Raw genomic sequence first — 13,198 nt, forward strand, 5'->3', positions numbered from 1 at the left:
GCCATAGAAAACAAGCCAGCTCGGCAAACACACTCTTCCCTCGTGCACATGCACGTTAGTACTGTTTTGTAGGCTTACAATGACTTTGTCTGTCGTCTAGCTTGCCATGTATTAGCTCCCCACTATTAATTAAAAGCTGTTTGTACTCAATGTGTTCACAGGAAAAAAGGTGACCGTTTAAAATGAGACTGAAGTTACACAATAAGCACTTTATGGGTTCTAAGAGTAATATGCAGTACTGTATTGATTTAATACTAGAATAAATACTATGAATGGAAGTCTACAAGTATGCTGAACATTTAGCTGGTTAATATTACCATTGTCTGCAGATTCAATTTTGATAAATAGTGTAAAATACAAACATGGAAAGTAAGTGAACATGTATTTGGGTGATAAGAGATTTGTTTTGTCATGATATCCATATTGACATAGTATTATGAGTTTTGTATTGAGATATTGAGTTTTGTACATTGACATGGACACTGAAATTCATTGACTATGTTTAAAAGATATTGAATATGTAATATGTAAATCATAAAAAAAACCCTGAACATTACAGATGTGTTGTTTAAAGAAAATACTTTATTAATAAATTACTGCAAGAACTCGTGAATCTGACACGCTGTCTCCTAGTTTCTGTCCTGCAACTTAGTGTTACAGGAGTCAATCTGTTCAACACAGTGCCGTTGCTACGGTACCCGTTACAGGAACATCCAGACAGTAAGGCATTACAGTAATCCAACCTGGAGGTAACAAAAGCATGAACTAGTTTTTCTGCATCTTAGTGACATTAAATTTCTTATCTTAACGATATTTCTGAGATGAAAGAAAGCTATCTGGGTAATGTTATCGTTATGAGTTTCAAATGAAAGACTGGAGTCGATGATCACACTGAGGTCTTTTACTGCTGCACATGAAGAAACAGAAACAGGAAGGTCAAGAAAACTTACTTCTAGCTGCATGAGATCAGAGGACAAGTACTTGTGTCTTGTCAGAATTAAGCAGAAGGAAGTTAATAAGCATCTAGTGTCTAATGTCCTTTACACATTCCTCAATTCTATTAAAGTGCTGATGACATGTTTTTGACATCTTTGGCGATGTTTTATAACATAAAAAGTAATTCCCGATGATCCATATATTAATTCACGAAGGCGCCTATTTTACAAGTTATGATAAAAAACGCGGCTATTTGGGCAAATTTGACAGGGCTGCAGCACCCAGGAGACGGAGGAGGAGCTATATGACATCAGCGAAAGAACCTTCCTCCTAACTTACCAGTTTGTTGTTGATGCGACAGGTGTTCAGTTTGTCCTTATTAGTATTATTATTATACATTATTTTATATATATAAGTTATTATGCCTTCACGTTGTGTTGCCGGCTTTTGCTCCAAAACCCACAAGGATAGGGTAAGTTTATTCAAGTTTCCCAGAGATCCCGAGCTGCATGCGAAGTGGGTGAAGCAAGTCAGGCGCACTCGTGACAAGTGGGAGCCCTCACCAACATCCGTCCTGTGCTCTGAACACTTCGATTTGGATTGTTTTGACACCCTTCCCAGCTTAAAAGAATCTCTTGGGTGTTCAGTTCAGCACAAACGTGTGTTACTACCATCAGCAGTGCCTACACAGTGTTGCCAGATTGGGATTTTTCCCGCCCAGTTGAGCGGTTTCAAGTGCATTTTGGTGGGTTTTGAACATATTTTGGGCTGGAAAACTTCAGCAGTATCTGTTGCCAGATACTGCTGAAGTTTTCCAGCCCAAATATGTTCAAAACCCACCAAAATGCACTTGAAACCGCTCAACTGGGCGGGATTCCTCCCAATCTGGCAACACTGCCAGTATTCCGGAGGGGGGTCTACTAGTAGCTATGCCGGATCCAAAGACAGTCCTCCTGTCAGAACATGTGTTGTGAAACGACATAAGATAAAGGTACGTAGAGCTATAGATTCTACATGATAATCATAAATGTAATCATAAAGTCGGCGTGATATCAGTCATGTATTTGCTTGTGAAAGCTTGCGGCTTTCATGTAACTGCCGCCTAGCAACGAGAGGCAAAGGGTAAAGAGGGTAGGCTATCATAGATTCTATTCGGAAGAGATCAACACAATTCTAGACTCCCAGAAGAGGAAGAGCTAGCACTAGAGAGTTCACCGGCGTTTTCATGCGCCATTTCCATTGAGTAGAACCAGAGTAGAACCATAGGATGTCTATGAGTAGAACAGCCAGCGAACTGCAGCGTGTTCTCCCGCTGACGTCACAACATGGCCGCGAGCCACGGACCCAGTTTTCTTGCGCTGTGCAATTAAAAGTTGGATATTTGCGTAACAACAGCTTCTTTTCACATAATTATAACAGAAATCTAACATGTTTGCCATGTTGTATAGTTTATTTAAGAAATTGCATAGTCATGTTCGTGTCATCAGCCCTTTAAGCTGATGTGTCTCATCTGGCTTTGCAGAAACTTACAACTGTGTGTCATCAGCATAACAGTGGAAACTAATACCATGCTTATACCATACCCAGAGGTAACATATATAAAGAAAAAAGTCGTGGGCCTAAGACAGAACCTTGTGGAACACCAAACTTTACCTCAGCATGCATAGAAAAATCACCATATACATCAAGAAACTGATAGCGATCAGTTAAATAAGAGCTGAGCCAGGAGAGGGCCGTTCCCTTAACTCCCACAACATTTTCTAGTCTATCCATCAAAATGGAATGATCAATAGTGTCAAAGTCTGCGCTAAGGTCAAGCAACACAAGCAGCGAGACACCGTCCAGATCAGATGCCAACAACAGGTCATTTACCACTTTAACCAGAGCTGTCTCTGTGCTATGATGAGGTCTAAATCCTGACTGATACATTTCATGGTTGTTATTCCTATGTAAATATGAGCATAACTGCTGTGCCACAGCTTTTTCTAGGATCTTGGAGATAAAGGGAAGGTTTGATAATGGCCTTTCATTGGGCTGACAGGGGTCGAGGTCAGGTTTTTTAATCAGGGGGTTGATAACTGCAAGTTTAAAGGATTTGCATATGTAGCCAATTCTAAGGGAAGAATTTTTTTAGAAGAGGTTAAATTGCTTCTGGTATTATCTGTTTGAAGAGTCATGTAGGCAAGGGATCTAATACACAAGAAGAAGATTTTGATGTGGAAATTAATGAAATTAATTTGATTTCTCGAAGGGGAGTAAAACATTCTAATTGCTGATCTGATACAGTTATATTGTTAACGACTGGGTTATTTAAGTTGTCTGGGCTTAAATGAGTAGTTTGAATTTTTTTTGTTGTATATTTTCAATTTTGTTATTGAAAACATTCATGAAGTTGTTGCTGCTACATATTGCAGGTGCGCGTGTGTCTGTAGTGGTCTTTTTCTTAGTTAATTTTGCTATAGTATTAAATAGGAATCTAGGATTATTTTTGTTATCTTCGATTAGGGTGGAGAGATACGTTGATCTTGCAGCACGAAGAGCTTTTCTATACTTCAGGAAGCTCTCCTTCCATGCTAATTTGAATATTACCAATTCTACAAGGAATATCATCTAATTGTGTAATCTCCTGCTCTCTCTCTCTCTCTCTCTCTCTCTCTCTCTCTCTCTCTCTCTCTCTGATATAATGTGTAAGAAACTGAGGGTGTGAGAGAGTGTCAATATGAGGTACTAATGAATTTCTGGTTTAATTATGATTCATTGTACCCCAGTGTTTAATACACAAGCTTTTTATTGTACAACATCTCTTTTCTTTCAGATTTCTGTTATCTGACTCTGGATCCCAACACGGCACATGGTTCCCTCCGTCTGTGTGAGAAGGACAGAGTGGTGAGATGCAGTTATAAAGAGAAGCTGTTCCCTTGTCACCCTGAGAGGTTTACCTCCATTGCTCAGGTGTTGTGTAAGGAGAGTGTGTGTGGACGCAGTTACTGGGAGGTGGAAAGGAGCAGTGAGGGATGTGTGTACATCTCAGTCTCATATAAAGGGACCAATAAAAAAGAGCAGCCCAGACGGACCATATTTGGGTACAACGATCAGTCGTGGAGTCTGGTGTGTTCTCGGACTCCTCTTCATTTCTGTCACAAAAACATTAAGACCGAGTTCGGAGTTCCATCACCTTCCAGAACAGGAGTGTATGTGGATCACGGTGCAGGAACTCTGTCCTTCTACAGTGTCTCTGACAGGATGAAGCTCCTCCACAGAGTCCACACCACATTCACTCAGCCTCTATACGCTGGGTTTACTCTGTGGGTTCCTGAATCAGTTGTCAGGTTTTCTGATCCACAATAATGGATCATTAATATATAGTATCCTGTACTGAGTGCTGTGGAGTTCTGGTCTGAAGGTGTTGATTAATTCCCTATAACAGCAGCTCTGACAGTAGTGCAGCTGCAAATCATTAGTGTTTCTCTCACAAGCATTCCACCTAAAATACACTCTCTTACTGCCACTCGACATGAACATGGTAGTCTCTGAAAGACTATTCAGGCATCTGCCCAGGAGGTTGTGCCAGTTTTAGGGCTTGAGCAGTTTTTCGTCTCTTGTCTCTCATCCTCTGATTTCCGTCTATTGGTTTCAAAGGTCTTGACTCCATTACAGACCATATGCCTCCAGAGCAGTCTATCAGTTGGTGCTGTAGACCAATCAATAATCCCACACTCTTTAAAAGTTCTTTTTAGGGCATCCTTGTATCTCTTCTTAGGAGCACCAATGCTTCTCATTGCTGTGGATCGCTGACTGAAGAAAAGCTGTTTAGGGAGTTGTTTTGCGTCCATTTTAACAACATGTTCATACCACCTCAGCCTATTTTGCTGAAGCATAGCCTCGATGCTTGTTAAGGAGGCTCTATTAAGAATCGCAGCATTGGTAACACGATCATACCATTGGGCATTCATGATTGATCGTAGGTATCTTCAGTGAAATTTCTCAAGTTGTTTTACTTGATATTGGTACATAGTTCATGTTTTTGACCCATACAGGAGCGTTGGTATTACAGTTGCTTTATTGACTCTTATTTCAGTTTTCAACTCAAGTTCGTGATGATCAAAATCATGCTTATGTAGCTTGCCAAAAGCTGTTGCTCCAGCACTGATCTTGTTATTAATTTCATGGTCAAGGGAAATATCACTTGACACATAGCTGATGAGATATTTAAAGTGTGGGAATACCTTAAGAACAGTTCCATCCACAGAAATTTCAGGTTGGGTGGTGATTGGGATGGAGGTGTCAGAGGCAGGTCGACACACAACCTCTGTTTTAGTGCAGTTCAGTGACAGCCTGAGTCTTTTGTAGGCTTCTGCAAAGGCATCTGTGATTCTCAGCAAGCCAGCTTCTGAGTATGAACAGAGCGCAGCATCATCAGCATACTGAAGTTCCACAACTGAGGCTGTAGACACCTTAGTTTTAGCTTGCAAATGATGTAGGTTGTACCATTGTATCGATAAACTATCTGTATTCCATGATTAGAAGAACAACAACAACAACTTTATTCATCACATGTACACTTGTGAAATTCCTCTCTGCATTTAACCCATCTGAAGTAGTGAACGCACACATAAGCAATGAGCACAAACACATACTCAGAGCAGTGGACAGCTATGCTACAGCACCCAGGGAGCAGTTAGGGGTTAGGTGCCTCGCTCAAGAGCACCTCAGCCTAAGGACACCCCATGTTAACCTAACGACATGCCTTTGGACTCTGGGGGAACCCGGCGGAAATCCACGCAGACTCCACACAGAAAGGCCCCCTGTCAGCTGCTGGGCTCAAACCCTGAACCTTCTTGCTGTGAGGCGACAGTGCTAACCACTACACCACCGTGCTGCCCAGATTATGCAGATTCGGCTTGGCTACATGCAGGACAGCACCCGTGAAGAGAGCAAACAAGATAGTGGCTACACAGCCTTGTTTTACACTAACTTTCACAGGAAAAGGTTCCAGTTCTTCATCGTCACAGAGAACAGAAACAGTCATCCCATCATGGAGAAGACAAATCATTGTGATCAGTTTATCTGGGCACCAGGAATTCTCCAAAGAACCTCTCTATTCACTGAGAGCAAGAGATACTAAGAAATACTGAATAACGTAGAACTCCAACATCATGAAGCTGAGAAATTTACTGGATTTATTGTCCTTTTTTTATTTACGAGACGAAAAAGCTGCTGTTCCATTAAACCCAATTACAGTATTACACACAGCAGGGACCGAATAAATCATCCATCTCATCATGAATCAATATTATTAATTATATTTATGATAAGACAAATTTTCAGTCTGTTCTGATGTGAGTTCAGCAAAAATATTGAAAATGATTCATTTCTTGGAGCATCACATGTCCACTAGCATCTTCTAGTGGTCAGAAATGATAAAACAATAAGTTTAAATTGCAGTAATTTAAATTTAATGAATAAATCACTCAATTTTTTTCATTTTCTGAAAATTTATAAAGAAATAAATGGCTAAAGTGAGATAAAGGAATTCTTTAAAGTGAATTTGATTTTATTGTCGCCTACCCATCTCATCTCATTATCTCTAGCCGCTTTATCCTTCTACAGGGTCGCAGGCAAGCTGGAGCCTATCCCAGCTGACTATGGGCGAAAGGCGGGGTACACCCTGGACAAGTCGCCAGGTCATCACAGGGCTGACACATAGGCTACGTTTACATTAGACCGTATCTGTCTCGTTTTCTTCGCGGATGCACTGTCCGTTTACATTAAACCACCTGGAAAAGCCGGGAAACGGAAATCCGCCAGCGTCCACGTATTCAATCTAGATCGTATCTGGTCCGGTGCTGTGTAAACATTGAGATACGCGAATACGCTGTGCTGAGCTCTAGCTGGCGTCCTCATTGGACAACGTCACTGTGACATCCACCTTCCTGATTCGCTGGCGTTGGTCATGTGACGCGACTGCTGAAAAACGGCGCGGACTTCCGCCTTGTATCACCTTTCATTAAAGAGTATAAAAGTATGAAAATACTGCAAATACTGATGCAAATACTGCCCATTGTGTAGTTATGATTGTCTTTAGGCTTGCCATCCTTCCACTTGCAAGTAGTAAGTGATATGCGCTGGGATCACACACACTCGCACTTCACTCGCGCGCTGTGTGAGCTGCGCAGGGCCGGAGTGCGCACCCTCCAGAGGGCACTCGCTGTTCAGGGCGGAGTGATTTGGAGCGCAGGATGCCTGCGGAGCCGAGCGTATCCGTGTATTGGTGTTGCTGTGTGCACGGCTAACGGTTTTAGTGTAAACGCGAATCGTTTTAAGAACGTTAATCTGATGATCCGCTGATTCGACGTAATGTAAACGTAGCCATAGACACAGACAACCATTCACACTCACATTCACACCTACGGTCAATTTAGAGTCACCAGTTAACCTAACCTGCATGTCTTTGGACTGTGGGGGAAACCGGAGCACCCAGAGGAAACCCATGCGGACACAGGGAGAACATGCAAACTCCGCACAGAAAGGCCCTCGCCGGCCCCGGGGCTCGAACCCAGGACCTTCTTGCTGTGAGGCGACAGCGCTAACCACTACACCACCGTGCTGCCCTGTCACCTACCCATGAATGGTAAATGTGGCCAGAGATCGATTTCTGTACTTCAATAGAAAGTAACATGTATGTCATTTATTTTCTTTTCCCATTTTGTCCTTTCTTTCTGTCCATGAAGTGTATGCAGTTAAATCACATTTTAAAATCAGAACTCGAGATATTCTAGAATTCTATGCGAATACAATCGAGTTGTTATTTGGAGGCTCAGGTTTACAGAGTAGCACCACATCATTGAAAAAAACAAAACAAAATCCCACACAACCCAAACAGCCTTGAAACATCAATTCTGTATCTTCACTAAGAGACACACAAGAGGATTTACAGCAGGACCGTGTCTTACTACAAGCACTAAAAGCTACCACATTGTGTTCATTAAGGATGGAAATAAAGCAGAAATATTTCACTGTCATCTGCACTTCAGTGTCATTGTTCTGCTGAAATATTTTCCTCATTCTGTCAGTTTGGAATATGGTGAGGAGTGAAAATGAATCGAAATAAATTACTCTTTATGACCACAAGGGGAGTCAAAACCTTATCTCATCTCATTATCTCTAGCCGCTTTATCCTTCTACAGGGTCGCAGGCAAGCTGGAGCCTATCCCAGCTGACTATGGGCGAAAGGCGGGGTACACCCTGGACAAGTCGCCAGGTCATCACAGGGCTGACACATAGACACAGACAACCATTCACACTCACATTCACACCTACGGTCAATTTAGAGTCACCAGTTAACCTAACCTGCATGTCTTTGGACTGTGGGGGAAACCGGAGCACCCAGAGGAAACCCACACAGACAGAACATGAAAACTCCGCACAGAAAGGCCCCCGCCAGCCCCGGGGCTCGAACCCAGGACCTTCTTGCTGTGAGGTGACAGCGCTAACCACTACACCACCGTGCTGCCCTGTCGCCTACCCATGAATGGTAAATGTGGCCAGAGATCGATTTCTGTACTTCAATAGAAAGTAACATGTATGTCATTTATTTTCTTTTCCCATTTTGTCCTTTCTTTCTGTCCATGAAGTGTATGCAGTTAAATCACATTTTAAAATCAGAACTCGAGATATTCTAGAATTCTATGCGAATACAATCGAGTTGTTATTTGGAGGCTCAGGTTTACAGAGTAGCACCACATCATTGAAAAAAACAAAACAAAATCCCACACAACCCAAGCAGCCTTGAAACATCAATTCTGTATTTTCACTAAGAGACACACAAGAGGATTTACAGCAGGACCGTGTCTTACTACAAGCACTAAAAGCTACCACATTGTGTTCATTAAGGATGGAAATAAAGCAGAAATATTTCACTGTCATCTGCACTTCAGTGTCATTGTTCTGCTGAAATATTTTCCTCATTCTGTCAGTTTGGAATTTGGTGAGGAGTGAAAATGAATCGAAATAAATTACTCTTTATGACCACAAGGGGAGTCAAAACCTTATCTCATCTCATTATCTCATCTCATCTCATTATCTCTAGCCGCTTTATCCTTCTACAGGGTCGCAGGCAAGCTGGAGTCTATCCCAGCTGACTACGGGCGAAAGGCGGGGTACACCCTGGACAAGTCGCCAGGTCATCACAGGGCTGACACATAGACACAGACAACCATTCACACTTACATTCACACCTACGGTCAATTTAGAGTCACCAGTTAACCTAACCTGCATGTCTTTGGACTGTGGGGGAAACCGGAGCACCCGGAGGAAACCCACGCGGACACGGGGAGAACATGCAAACTCCGCACAGAAAGGCCCCCGTCAGCCACGGGGCTCAAACCCGGACCTTCTTGCTGTGAGGCGACAGCACTAACCACTACACCACCGTGCCGCCCGAGTCAAAACTTCATCTCATTATCTCGAGTCGCTTTATCCTGTTCTACAGGGTCGCAGGCAAGCTGGAGCCTATCCCAGCTGACTATGGGCGAAAGGCAGGGTACACCCTGGACAAGTCGCCAGGTCATCACAGGGCTGACACATGGACACAGACAACCATTCACACTCACACCTAAGGTCAATTTAGAGTCACCAGTTAACCTATCCTGCATGTCTTTGGACTGTGGGGGAAACCAGAGCACACCCATGCGGACACGGGGAGAACATGCAAACTCCGCACAGAAAGGCCCTCGCTGGCCCCGGGGCTCGAACCCAGGATCTTCTTGCTGTGAGGCAACAGCGCTAACCACTACACCACCGTGCCGCCCAAGTCAAAACCTCATCTCATCTCATTATCTCTAGCCGCTTTATCCTTCTACAGGGTCGCAGGCAAGCTGGAGCCTATCCCAGCTGACTACGGGCGAAAGGCGGGGTACACCCTGGACAAGTCGCCAGGTCATCACAGGGCTGACACATAGACACAGACAAGCATTCACACCAACGGTCAATTTAGAGTCACCAGTTAACCTAACCTGCATGTCTTTGGACTGTGGGGGAAACCGGAGCACCCGGAGGAAACCCACGCGGACACGGGGAGAACATGCAAACTCCACACAGAAAGGCCCTCGCCGGCCCCGGGGCTCGAACCCAGGACCTTCTTGCTGTGAGGCGACAGCGCTAACCACTACACCACCGTGCCGCCCAAGTCAAAACCTGATTTTATTTATTTTGCATTGTTTATTGCTAATAGAAGTCCCACTTTCCCATGAACAGGTTGTTGAGATGGAAATGAAGTTGGTAGATGAATCCAGGCCCGCCGACAGGGGGGGACAAACAGGTATGTTGTCCCGAGCCCAGGAATGGGGAGGGCCCAGAACTGGGCTCTCATGAAGTTGCGATTATTTTATTTCATTTCAAAATGTGTTTGGGGGAGAAATGTGCTATATTTGCATTCAATAAATGATTTCCAGATCTTTTGCCTTTATTGTCTTTGAAAAAGGCGTCAAGAACCCCCTACCACCCCTAATGCAAAAATGGTTTGGTCTGACTCTTTGATTAAGGGGAAAAAAATGACATCGTTCGATCATAGTGCTTCGACAATCAGCGTGCGTGCCATTTGCCAACATGCACAAGTCAGGAGCACAGAAAAGAAAAAAGAGAAAAAGAGAGGAAGAAACCAAGAGACTCAGGGGCTCACTGCATAAATATTTTAAAAAAGATTCGGATGATGCAGCAGGTACTAGCAAAGGCAGTGGGGCAGCTGAGCCAGGTAAGTAGGGTGACCATTCGTCCGGACAGTCCGGTTTTAGAGCCATTTGTCCGGACGTCTGTCACGCGTCCTCACTTTTTACATTTTGTCCTCATTTCGGACCCTCAGCTGCCACCGTTGCATCAATCGCCACAAATCCCCGCCCATTATTTACACTTGCTATTCTGCGATGACATACAGGCAAAGATAGCCTACAGGGATTTCTCGTGTACAAACATTCGCGCTGCGCACGCAGCTGATGGAGCCTCTGCAGCCTCTGATTGTCTGGAAGCTGCTGTCACTCAAAAGCTGCGCTCACGCGATTGACTGATTTTTGCTCCTCCGAGCTGCGCGCGCAGTGCGAATGTTTGTACGGAAAAACCTATGAATGTTGGCACACATGCTTTTGAACAATACTCATGCCGAAACGAAAAACATCCTTTAAAAATGCTTGGTGCTTAGAGCATCGTTTTGTCGGCAAGAGCCAAAAAGGAGAACACTTCGCCTTCTGCAAGCTCTGTCGCATTGGCATTGATGTGGGGAGCAGAGGTAAAGGTGCGATAGACAGACATGCGGACACAGACCGCCACAGAGAGAATGCCAAATGTATTGCCAAGGTTATAGGCCAAATGTAAATGACATGGTTGACTGTCATTTTTCATGTTTTTCTTTTTGATATTTTTTTGGATGAGCATAAATGAACACAACAATGTTTTGTTTTTAGTTTAGTTCCTGTGGATAAGCCAAGGCCAGTATAGTAGGCTAAATGACAGTAGGCCTACATGTTTCTTGACTCATTTTTCGATTTTTCATTTTTTTTTCTTTTTGATGGTCATTTTCAAGTGAATAAATATGTTGGCCTATGGCATGGCAAAGACTATTTTTCAGTGTCTATAGATGGACACAACTCTTTACAGTGACTTTACAGTGATGTTTTGTTTCTTGTTGACATGGTCTTGACCATCATTTTCCACATTTCTCTTTTTGATAGGTGTTCCAAGTTAATAAATATATATTGACTTCATACGTTTTTTTATAAGTTTTTCTTAAACCCCCCCGTAACGCGATGGTGTCCTAACTTTAGGGCCTTTGTCCTCACTTTTGGACACAAGTGTCCTAACTTACAGACTCATGTCAGTGGTCACCCTACAGGTAAGACACAGCCAACTTTTTCCAGCCCCGTAAAGTAACCCCAACCAAGGCACGCACGGCACGCAATTCATGTTACAAACGAGGGGAGAGCAAGTCACACTGAACACCATATCAAATGCATAGGGCATTGAATCATTTCATAACCACAACGGCTTAATAACATTGTGTTTCATATATCTGATTGAAGCTAAGAATATTCACATTAGCCCGCAATCATATCCCGCCGTTTCTCGAGCAGTGTGTTCTTCTCTGCTTTTCACACTGGACAGTACGCACACACAGTATACTATGTTCGCCCCCAGCCCTGCCCGAAATCCCCCGTCCATCGCTGCTCCTTCAAGAGCACCCCGATCGCGTGATTATAGTAGACTATCCACGAGTTTAGGAAGGCATTGCGGCGGCTGTCGCATGCAGGCTTGGGGTGTAACGGAATACATTTAATGGCATTCAGTTAAAGGATGTGTGTGTGGCTTGGCCCGGGGGGGGGCCCATTCAGAGCATTTTGGCCCTGGATGAATATGTTTGAGATCAGAGATCCTGAGTCGCCTCAATCAGTCATTAGATGTGTCTTTGAGAAGTAGGAGAACACTTGAGAACCAGGAGGAAACCCACACTGACACGGGTCATTTTACCTTTGGGTCATTTTAACGTTGTTAACAGACTGAAATGAATCTCCTGAAAGGCAGAAGAAAGAAATCTACTAGTAGTGTTAACACAAGACTTTATCTAATCCCAGTCAGTGCAGGCTTCAAACCCCATCCACCAGAAATATCATTAAAATCAAAGGGAAAGGCAGAGACAAGGCAAGATCATCAACAGGAGATCTCATCTCATCTCATTATCTCTAGCCGCTTTATCCTTCTACAGGGTCGCAGGCAAGCTGGAGCCTATCCCAGCCGACTACGGGCAAAAGGCAGGGTACACCCTGGACAAGTCGCCAGGTCATCACAGGGCTGACACATAGACACAGACAACCATTCACACCTACGGTCAATTTAGAGTCACCAGTTAACCTAACCTGCATGTCTTTGGACTGTGGGGGAAACCGGAACACCTGGAGGAAACCCACGCGGACAACATGCAAACTCCACACAGAAAGGCCCTCGCCGGCCCCAGGGCTCGAACCCAGGACCTTCTTGCTGTGAGGCGACAGCGCTAACCACTACACCACCGTGCCGCCCAACAGGAGATCTATCCAGAATAAACACGGCTCACAACTCAGATTTACAAACACACTGAAAGGGGGTCACAGTAACTGAAGGGTCCATGTGCATTTTATAAAAACAGACAGGAAATGAGTGGAGGAAGTGAAGAATTGATTCAAAATGTGTGTAAAGGCGCCCTCTGGTGGTCTGGAGGAGAAATGTCCAGGTTAAATAT

Source organism: Neoarius graeffei, chromosome 2 (assembly GCF_027579695.1).
Source record: "Neoarius graeffei isolate fNeoGra1 chromosome 2, fNeoGra1.pri, whole genome shotgun sequence".
NCBI lineage: Eukaryota > Metazoa > Chordata > Actinopteri > Siluriformes > Ariidae > Neoarius > Neoarius graeffei.